This window comes from Lepeophtheirus salmonis, chromosome 8, assembly GCF_016086655.4.
Source record: "Lepeophtheirus salmonis chromosome 8, UVic_Lsal_1.4, whole genome shotgun sequence".
Classification (NCBI taxonomy): domain Eukaryota; kingdom Metazoa; phylum Arthropoda; class Copepoda; order Siphonostomatoida; family Caligidae; genus Lepeophtheirus; species Lepeophtheirus salmonis.
In genome coordinates, this window is record NC_052138.2 from 28,344,805 (window position 1) to 28,356,383 (window position 11,579).

The window sequence follows — 11,579 nt, forward strand, 5'->3', positions numbered from 1 at the left end:
TTATAGTAAAAATTAATTTTGTCAAATATGTGCCATTACTCCAATGTTTTGTACTTTTTTTTAGTTTTTAAGTTGCTTAAAACAAAATTAGATCCTTGTGTTTTGTAATGAAAAATAAAATAAAACCTTTTAATCAATCTATAGTTCAAAAACCTCAGAGGATAGCCAACAACTAGTGACACATTGAAATCCGCAGCCAATATATAAATAAAACCACGTAAAACAAAACCAATGTTTTTTAAATTTCTCTTGTAAATTAAGGATTTGGTGTCGAATGCGCCAAAATGCAGTTAGATTCACTTTAAAAACCCCATGTAAGAAAAGTTGTGTCAAGGACTCAATTCGAGTTTAACCGAGCCGATAATTGTTCGAGTCGACGCAGCACTAAGGTTTCATTCTGTTCTGAAGATATGTACCATTTCACCTTATACATAGTTATAACTTATACTAATCTTCCTTGCATAATAATAATCACTCCAAAAGAGAAAGAAAAAAACACAGACTTGAGTCTTGGTACTCTCTCATTAGAACAATGATGTTTATTGTTACCTTTCAAGAACCTTGTTTTACCATTATTGTAATAATAATTGTTATCGTTATTTCTTCTTTGTTCTAACCAAAGCTTCACTCGGCTCTATTTATAAATATCATCATCTCAAAGTTTCTTTTGTTTCTCCTAGTTTTTGTTTATTTATCTCATTTTTTCATCCAATCACTATTTATGTGAATTCATTTCCATAAGGACCTCCAGATGTTCTCTCTCCCCTCCCCTCAATATCATTAATCATGCATGCATGCATGCAATCAAGCCAATAATGTGTGAGTGACCCAAGAAGACCTGTTTTGTATTTTTTTCCTTCTTATTTTCATTATTTTGCAAAGAATGAAAGGAATTATGCAATAACATGATTCTTTGGTTGTGTATATATTATTATACATTGTATCATTATCGAATGAGTATTTATAAATTCGATGGCAAAACATGTTTTTTGAATGAGGGATTAAAAATAGTGCTACGAACTGCGTACTTATCCTTGATATGATTGGTGGTGGTAAGGAGGTTGATCAAATGATTGAATTATGTGGACAAGGTTCATTTAAGCACATGATATCATCTACTTTTAATGATATCTGGACCCTCAACAAAAAAACACGCTAGAATCATTTTACTCAAAATTGTACCTGGATAAAAAAGGCCCATTGTTGGAGGGAAATGCTCATTTTATGCCAGAGGGTGTGCATATATACTTGTCCAACATTTCTTTGATATATACTCCGGGACGCTAATTGGGAGCATGTATGTTTTTAAAAAAAACCCTAAATCAACATGGTAACCCTCAATATTTGAAGAATGTTTTGGAGAACAGTTTAGCTGTGACGAAGGGGGAGGTGGAGAAAGAAAGAAACAAGAGCATGGACAAGAATGCCTTCAATGTCGATCCTCAATTCGATTGAGAATGAAAAAATCGTCAATTTCTAATTACTCTTACTAACACAATGGGTTGTTTGCACATAAAGTAGTCAAAATTGATCGTCACTATAAAGGAATGATAAATTGACAGATTACATTTGAAAGGGGCCGTATCAGGGCGAATATAAGTCTCTTAAATCAAATTAAGGTACTAAGCTATTGATATAATGCTTAGGTATCTTAATTCATTCATTCAGAAATTTGAATACAATGCTTATGTCTTTGAAATATTGGGCTGTATACAGTGGCGCTGGAATCATAGAGACCAAAGGTTCATTAGATCTTCCTACTTTTACAGAATTGTTGTAGATATCACAATAAAAAAAATTTCGTTCAAATTTAGTGTCTTTTTAAAAATTTTAAATGTAAAATTTAAGGAAAATTTAATGGTATGTGAATACTTATGGACTTTTGAAACTTTTTTACGAAAAATTTAATGCCTTATTTTTTTTCAGAAAAATTTATATTTTAAGCGTAATTTTAGAAAAAAATTTCAAAAAATTTTTCATTTCTAAACAGAGCTAGATTTAAAAAAAAATTTCCATAAGAAATTATTTCTTGAGAAGAGCTAGAAATTTTTTTAATTTTTGGAGAATAACTATGGATTTTGGAAAAAAATTTATAAGAAAATTAATATTTTAATTTTTTTTCCATAAAATTCATTTTTTCAATTTTTTTTAAAACAAATTCCAAAACCAAATACCCCCTCCCCCCCCAGATATAATTCTGCGAACGCCCCTGATATACCGGGCCGTGCAAAATTATTTACCGATGATGTAAATATACTTTTTAAGAGGTTTTGTGGCAACCAATCTGATTGTTTCGTATTTTTACTGTTAAAATAAACAAAAATCCTTCCTGTGAGAGCGTAACAACTTCCACACGTGAAACAATGTCCAATCAGGAAACAAAGAGGATCGAAATTGCAGCCCTCCTCCGAGCGGGAGTGCCTCATAACAACATTAAAGAACAGGTTGGGACCTCGTTGAAAACAATTTACAACGTTTCCAAGCGCTTGGAGGCTGGGGGTGATCTCAAGCATTCCCCTGGGGCTGGCAGGAAGCCCACTGTCTCAACAAGGCAAGTAAACGCAGCGTTCAAGAGGACTCCCAACAGGTCAATTGCCGACATGGCCAGAAAGATGGGAACGTTGACATCAACTGTTTCAAGGGCATTGAAAAGGGCTGGAGGAAAGTCCCTGAGGCGTACTGACCGCCCTCTGCTAACTGAACGTCAGCGAGAAGTCAGACTTGAGCGTGCCAAGAAAATCTTGAATGATATCAAGAGCTCATCTGGACGCATCATCATTTTTTCAGATGAGAAAACTTTTACTATCGATCCTGTTTTCAACAGGCAAAATGACCGTGTTGTGAGCTTTGGAGATGCTTGGAGATCCAACAGGAAGGCCATGAAGCCGGTATGGTTCCCCACTGGCTCAGATTAACAGTGGAGGATTATGTGAAGATTCTAGCGTCCAAGGTCCTCCCGCGGATCAAATCCATAGTCGGCAACTCTCCTTGGGGTTTTCAACAAGATGGAGCACCCGCCCACGCTTCCAAGAAAGCTCAGGAGTGGCTCAAGGACAACATGAACTTTTGGCCAAGGACTACTGGCCCCCTCAGAGCCCAGATCTGAACCCACTAGACTTCCCTATCTAGGCGCACGTGGAGACCAAGGCCTGCAAAAAACGACACAAGAACATAAATGCCTTAAAGGCTGCTGTCAACAAGGCCTGGGCCTCCATGGACGCCGATTATATCCAGCAAGTCTGTGGCAGCTTCAGACGTCGCCTGACCAGTGTCATTGAGTCAAAGGGTGGCTACATTGATTAAATTTGATCACAAACTATTTTATTATTCTAAAAATGTATGAATAAATTGTTTCTCAAGTCATTCAAATGTCATTATTGTTCGCGATATGTTCTGAACAAAAATCGGTAAATAATTCTGCACGGCCCGGTATTATGGATATATATACATTTTTTTTTACACATTTATAAAATGTCAATATACAATTACATTGTTTTTAAGTACACATTTTAATCTTAAAAAATATTTTGAATTTTTATATTTTATACAAAAATGCATTACTTACCATGGGGATCGATGAGTCTATTTATTTCCAAAGAATGAACACGGAAATAGGTTCCTAAATACAAATTATGCAATAAATACTGTAAGTGTAAAAAGTTAATAAAGTACGATCTAAAACTCAAGTGGGAGAAAAGGGGAAACAATGACGTCGACCGACTTCCATTTATCTAGAATTTATTGGTTTATAAATCTCTGAATATTTTTCTATGGTTTTGTTACTAAAGACACTTCTACAAAACCAAAACGGGACTGGATCCGATCCTACGTAATATTTTAAAAAGGTCAGTTTTATAAAAAGGACGTCACTTATTGATTAACACAATAATCACATATGATTTCATTGTTATTGCTTACGACTTAATTTATGCAGAGGGAGGTGGGAGTTTGAAATTTATTCTTAGGTGCATTTTTTTTTACAAATTAGCTATATAATTAGAGAGTGGTTTTTTTGGAAAAGAAAAAGCTTAGTTTAGAAATTATAAAAGGGGAAAAAGTTGATGCGTGTGCTCTTTTTTTCTTTTTGTTCATTATTTAATGAGTCGCGGGGATGTTCATATCTCCCTCTGAAGGAAGTATTCTCGCCTATCTTTGGTTAAAATTGCATAATAAAATGAATATAAATCCTTTTAAATATAATTATAATATTGTCCTGTACTAATGCTACTTTAAATGTTGAAGATTTTCCTCTTTCGTTTTATACCCCCCCCCCAACAGCCCCAAACTCATATAATAGGCAGCTGATATCAACAAGAGTCTTAATTCAGGTGTAACATATGTATCACATATCTGTAACATAACATGGCGCTTAGCTTAAAATACCATTAAAAGACTCCTATACCTATAATGGCGGGAGTTTGCGGAAAAGGGGATAGCCGCCTGAATCTGGGCATCAATCATATCTATAAAAATATGTCTAAATTTTAAATTTGACCATCCCTAATACAAATTAATTTTTTTAAATGCACTACACATTTAGGGGCATCCGCAGGACTGTATTTTTGGGGGCTTGGTTCTAGAATTTTTTCTGAAAAAAAATCAAAAAATTTCAAAAAAAATTTCAATAAATCCACAGCTCTTTACAAAAAAACATCATATTGTATAGAGCATTTTCACTGACGTCCTAAGTTGTCTCCTTATTGAAGGAGACGCCATCATCTTAGGGTCTTAAAGTTTATATTTACTATACAAAAAGTATTGTACCAGTTCTACGTCATATTGAATACAACTTTTGTCATTGTCAACGGTTTGACGGTTATTTATACACTTTCTTGGATATGGTGCCTGTCATGAATTGTCCTTAAGTAATAAAACCATAAAGCACTTTAGATTGACATACAACCATTTTATGTGGATATTAAATATTTACGATCCTACCGAAAGTGTGATATTATACTTGCTTGAATGAATTTGCAATTTTAGGAATAGACGCTTAAAGGAAAAGGTCATCTTCATATCAATGCAAACTATTTGTATGTATGAAAAAAAAGTCTAATCATGACTTAAACTTTGAATATCCTAATCTTTCCCAAAATCTTCATCCAAGGTCAGCAAACTTCTCTTTTTTTTTTGTAAGAATAACTAACTCAGGCCAGATAATTACTAGTTTGTAGAAGCAGATTACAGGCAAATGTAAATAAGTTCTATGGATAAGCTGAAATTTTATGATAGAATATTCAAAAATGTTTACAAGATGATGGAAATGAGTACAGCCTGTAGCTCCCGTTAACATTTTTTTTAAAGGTTCATGGAGTACATAATGTTTTATATTACATATTTAAAAATATATTTGAACATTTAATAATATGGTTCGAGTTATAGACTGAGGGATGTAATTTTATGGAAATTAATTTTATAACCCTAACAGATCAAATTAAGTTTGATGTTACTCGCAGTTAATATATCTGCCAGCTAGGAATGTTATATAAAAAGATGCCCTTAGATCAACGTAATTTAATCATTTTAATTAATTGTTGATAGACTGAATAAATTCAAATTGCGGGCAGAATAGTGGCTCATACTAAAAAAAGAGTCTAAACCTATGAAACAGGAGTAACATATGTGCTAAAAAGGGAAAAAATTTATAAAATTAAATTTCAAATATCAAACTTTTTGATGTTACCCATATTTTCTCGTTAATTTTTTTCCTCCTCAGAAAAAAAAAAATCTAGTAAAATGAAAAAACTTTCTTAATTTGGCGGAAGGGATACAGCCCTTCCAGCCCACACCTTGCAGACGCTCTGTTGACATATTATAGATAAAGAGACAATTCATGGCTAAATAACGCTGGTATATAGCTGTAGAAAACGCTATGCAAACATTCTAGCTTATAGACAACAGAGCGCTTCTCTCTACTTGCATATCACCGCAGTATCTCAGAGACTCCAAAAAATAACTGAATAACTGTTTGTCAGCATTCAATGTCTCTGCTTCTTTCACGTTACCGGCCTTATGAACGCTGATTGTTGGAATTTGAATAAGCTTTTTGTTAAGTTGCTGTGAACAATTCTCAAGGATGATAAAATATTAATTTTATGTTTGGAAAGAAGTGGTGGATACAATAAAGGTAAGGATGTCATATTGAAGTATACAATGAAATGTTTGTTATGTATATATACACAGCTGCAGGAGGAAAAGGAGCATTTCCCCTCCAACTATGCTAATATGGGCCTTTATTTCGACAGATCTGATATAAATATATGAATAAATATTATGTTATTTGCTTCATTAGCCAGAGTTTAAGGATCATATAACACCAGATGTCCCGACGTGTGTGACTTTTCCTGCAAGTATCCAATCAGTTTAAACAGTGCCTCCACTCTGATTGACAGTTACAGGGGGAAAAATAAGAATCAAACATTAAATTCTTTAATAATATATGGTATGAATAGTACTCTCTGAATCCCCCCCCACAAATATTTGCAAAAACATAATCTTGCTGTCCTAATTATTGGATCAATTTATTCATGTTTTCAATTCGTTTTTTGTTACTTTATATCATAAATATATAATTGCAAATGATCATCATTTAATGCAAGATATATTCGACATTTGGACATGTATGTAGGGAAGACCAGAGTAGTTACAACACTAGTTATTTTTATTTGTTACTCAATTAGTTTGACTCAGACAGACCTGTGACCACGTAGGCTATATGCAAAGTTTGCGAAAAGGCCGGTGGCCAGGCCCTTCGGAATATATATATAGTAAGTATCAAGTTTAATAGAAATACAAGGTGACATCGTCCTGTAGTCGGGCTTCCCAGAATTTTCAATTTAATGTACAGTACCGACTGCTGGGCAAGACATACATATTTTGACGTCAAGGTTTATAACAACGGTATATTAACAGGATAAAATATTAAAAAGTATATGATTAATAGTGACAGTATTTACTCTTTGACGTCACTATTAAAAGGCGTGGTGGAAGTCAAACGTTAGTTGGAAAAGTGTTGAGGTATAACCTTGTATTTCTATTAACCTTGGTACATATGTAAATAAATGCAGTTCCCCCTCCCCTCTAGATCAAATTTCAAAACAGTCGGTCAACGTTTGGTCAAAAAGCCCCCCACCCCCAAGAAACATCTTAGTAACGGCTCTGGATTCTCGGACAAAAACTATTGCTATTTTTAATAAATATATTTAAAAATTATACAAAAGAGTAGTTTTTCCACAAATTGCATTTGAGTTTAATCTTTCTAATGTTACGACTCTCCCCGTAGACAGGGATTGTTTGCAAAAATTGAAAAAATCTACTTTGAGTTAGAAATTACGAAATTTAGACTAAATAAAAGGTTTTGAATTATTAACTTTCAATGTAATCTTGCAGATTAAGGTCATATTTGATTTATAAAAGATCGCTGATCAGTATTATGGATTCGAAAAATTCACTCTCACAACTCTCTTTCGATCCCTACCGTGATTAGGGAAGATGCTTGATGTAAAACATAATATTATAAAAAGTATTCCAATTGTTCACGGTATAATAAGAAGTCATTCGAATTCAACCTATCAACGTTCAGAACACTAAAAAGTTGGGAATAAACAGAAAAATTCTAAGCTGACAACCAAATACAATTTTTTTTAACACCATGCCTTAGTACTGAGTGCACCGGCACCAGAATGTAATTGCATATGGAAGACCGAATTATGTCATGGTGGCTTCATCAGGAGCGCCCGCATGGTTGGGCTTTTGAATTTTTTGACGACGTATTTGACTGAACGTTTTTGTTTTTTTATAAATCCCAAATTTGGGAAATAATTTTTTTCTTTGGAAGAGACTAAATTTGAAAAAAATACCTTTTCCCCCCAAAATCATGACTTTTAACATTTATACAAGATTTTTTTCTTATTGGACAACTATAAAGGTTCTGGAAAAGTAATAGGGCAATGACTAACATGTTTCGGTGCCACTAACTGAGCATTAAAATACCTAAAAATTCTTCTCAATGGATAAGTTTGTATTGTAGTTAAAATATTATCCATTGATAGCAAATCATTAAATCATTTTAAATTACGTTATAAATATAATTGAAGAAGACACCATTTTGGATGCTCAAAATTGATATTTTGACTACAGAAAATATACAAATTCTCAATAAATCTTGATGAAACTCCGTCAAAGGGCCTTGCGAATAAAAAAAAACTTAACACCTGCATTGAATAATACTTGATGCCAATATTAAAGACTGCTATTTGAATTAAATCAAAGTCATATCTACTGAAAATATCTAAATATATACTTTTTTTTTTTTTTTTTTTGGATCGATTATCGATTATGGACGAAAAAAGTAAAGTAATTGTAGAAAAATATCTTGTTCTTTCCATTAGAATAGTTAATTTATTGTCTACTCTATGGACATAAGATTGTATGATGATGTAATAACAAATTTTTAATACATTTTAGGTTCTGGTACAAAATAAAACTAGTTATTAGAGAGATATACAGGGTGAGGATTTTAAACCCGGAAAATTGAAGGATAATATATATTACAATTTATTTCCCAAAATTAATTTAACAATTCATAAATATTTTATTCTTAAATATTCATAATGAGCTCAATTCCTCAAACCAGCCACCTCCAGCTTCAAACACAGCCTGCATGAACCTGGCAATGACTTTGATGACGAACTCCTTCTCTATGTCGGGAATTGCCTCGAGAATAGAAGCTCTAAATGATTCAAAAGTGTTATGTGCATGTTTAATGCACTCTCTCTCCAAGAATTTCCACACATAGTAGTCCAAGGGGTTACGATCTGTTAAGCTAAAAGGTCACATTTATTTTGCCCAAAACATAAAAGTCTTAAAAATATTAGCTTTTCCGGAATAAATCCGGTTCCAATTATGCCGTTTGAACAAACTACACTAATTTAAAAATTTAGCACAACACCAGATCTGTTAACATCCATTTAAGATCTGTGGAGTTATTTGTGTGCTTGACGCGGAGACACACAAAAATGGCCGCATTGATATTCGAAATACATCTACAGGATTTTGTATATATTCTTATACAATTTTGTCAACAGAATCAGCTGAGCACACTTTCATAAACATATATTTGAGGGTTTCCAAGATATTGAGGCCTAAACTGATTCTGGATTTAAAATCCCAGCCCTATATTTTCATAGAACGTAAGTTTTATGTTCTTTTGTTTATTACCTTTCTGCTTTGACATCCAAAAACACAGCTACTTTTCTTAATATTAAAAAAAAAGGGGCTTTTATTTTTATTATTGTTTTTTTAGGCTCCCAAAATATCCAACATCAACCATACTGATGACGCGTTACATAAAAAACTATTTGTTACATACATTATTTGTAACTGACTCTCTATCAATTGGCAATTAAGTCATCATCATAAAAATTATGACCTCTACAGCAATTCTACAAAGACTCTGTCGGATTCATAAAACGGTCAACCAGGCCGGATTGTAAAGAGTTCCAAAAGATTGCTATTCCAGCAGACATTGGAATTGTCATCATCATTGGATTCTTTGCCAAACTATTTCTTATTCCCATCAATAACATCATTGTTGGATCATAAAACTTTTCATCAAGGATCCACATTTTTTTAATTCTCAATCTTTTTGGAAAATGCACCATTGTTTGTTTATTTTAAAGAACAATCTCCCTCCTACCCAATTGTTGATGCAGCATTCGAACACCACCCCTAATAATACTTTTAAAACACTTCATAAATCGAATGTAATCTCTTACAAAACTTTGAAAAAAAAGGTTATCGTCCACTGTTTATAATAATATGAAAACCTTTAATTTTTATTTTAAGAACTATTTTCTGTTATATTAAAAAAAAACCTCAGAGTTAGCTTTTATTCAATATTACGACGAAAAGTTGACAACAATTAATGACATACATACTTTTGCGTTCGGGGGGAAAGGGCTTGTAGCAAATGTCCAGGTCTTCCCTACTCTACATACATATAAGTTGTTTTGTTTTTGTTTTTTTTTGTCTTAAAAGGGGGAATTCATACATATAATATAATCATCATTTATGGGTTGTGTAAGACATGTTTTTTTTTAATATAAAAGATAACGAATTAAATGCATAAAAAGATGTATGTATACAATTTGTCGTATATAGTACTTTAAGACATTTTTAATATATTAAAATAAACCTATGTATGTTTCTGCAAAATTGGACTTAAAGGGAAACCTCTCTTCCAACACATTGAATGATGTATATTCTGAGGGACGTCCTCAGGATTATATTTAGGGGAAGGGGGCTTGGTTTTGGAAAATTTTTGAAAAAAAAATCTAGAAAAATTTAAAATTTTTTGGAGAAAAAAAAAAATCCACAACTGTTCATCAGCGGTTTAACTTTTTAGGAAAAAATTCAAAAATTGAATTCCAAATATTTAATTTTTTGGAATTTTTTTTTTCAAAAATTACAATAATTTTCTTTTTATCCTCAGGATTATATAAGGGGAATTGGGCTTGGTTTTTGGACTTTTTTGGAAAAAAAAATTCAAAAGTCCAGAACTGTTTACTAACGATTTATTTTTTTGAAAAAATTTCAAAAAATAAATTTCAAATATTTATTTTTCAGAAAAAAATTTAAAGAATTAAATTTCCAAAATTGCTTTTTTTTCCTAAAATTTTCAAAAATTAAATTTTTTGGATTAAAAAATTTGAAGAATGATTTCTTTTTGAAATTAGGATATTTGGGGTTTAGGGCTACAGTCCCCCCCCCTCTGCGGACGCCCCTGACTTTATTAATTTACAACATAGAAGGAACTGTATCAAAATAGGGCCGTTACTAGGATTTAAGTATAGAGACGTCATAAATTGCATGTTAATTGAAGGAGACGCCATCTCGGGGACTTAACATCTGCATTAAGTACTACTTGATTCTAATGATAAACAACTGATATTTGAATTATATCTACTGAAAATCAGTTTGACATGGCTAAATTTATACTTTTTTTTAATAATTGATTAGGGATAAAACTCCATTTAACGGCTTTGTGAATAAAATAAGACTTAATATCTGCATTGAATACTACTTGATGCCATTGATACACACTGACATTTGAAATAAATCAAAGTAATATGTACTAACAATGCTTAGATTTAGCTTCTTTTTTTTTTTCTTTTTTTTTTGATGGATTAAGTACGAGAAAAGTAGGATATTTAAAGAAAAATACCTTATTTTTTCCACTGTAATAGTTAATTTGTATATACAAAATGAAAATAAGATTGTAAACGATGTACTATCATATTTTTAATACATTTTAGGGTCAGATAATTATCAAATTATGCAAGAGGGGTACTTATTTTCGATAGACATTAATGTTTAAGTATATATATTATTATTATATATTGTGATAAAATAATCAAAATAAAATTTTGACAATATACTTTCATTTATTGACAAAAAAAAACCTTTCTTTTCGACCATTCCCGCCTCACCCCGTAGTCACAAACTTGATAAAAAATACTAATAGAATAAATTGTTTATTTAATGCAGGTCTGTTACTTCAAGAAATATTTCTATTCCGG

At 32.1% G+C, this 11,579-nt stretch overlaps 1 long non-coding RNA gene across 2 annotated transcripts; it reads left to right on the forward strand.

Moving 5' to 3' along the window:
- Window positions 1–5,943: 5,943 nt before the first annotated feature.
- On the forward strand, window positions 5,944–11,290 carry LOC121123395 (uncharacterized). 2 transcript variants are annotated; one of them, XR_011781477.1, is made up of 3 exons: window positions 5,944–6,127; window positions 8,467–9,191; window positions 9,305–11,290. It is a non-coding gene; the product is annotated as an uncharacterized lncRNA (long non-coding RNA). The 2 variants fall into 2 exon arrangements; XR_005865990.2 differs by lacking the exon at window positions 5,944–6,127 and having other exon boundaries at window positions 8,252–9,191.
- Window positions 11,291–11,579: the final 289 nt, after the last annotated feature.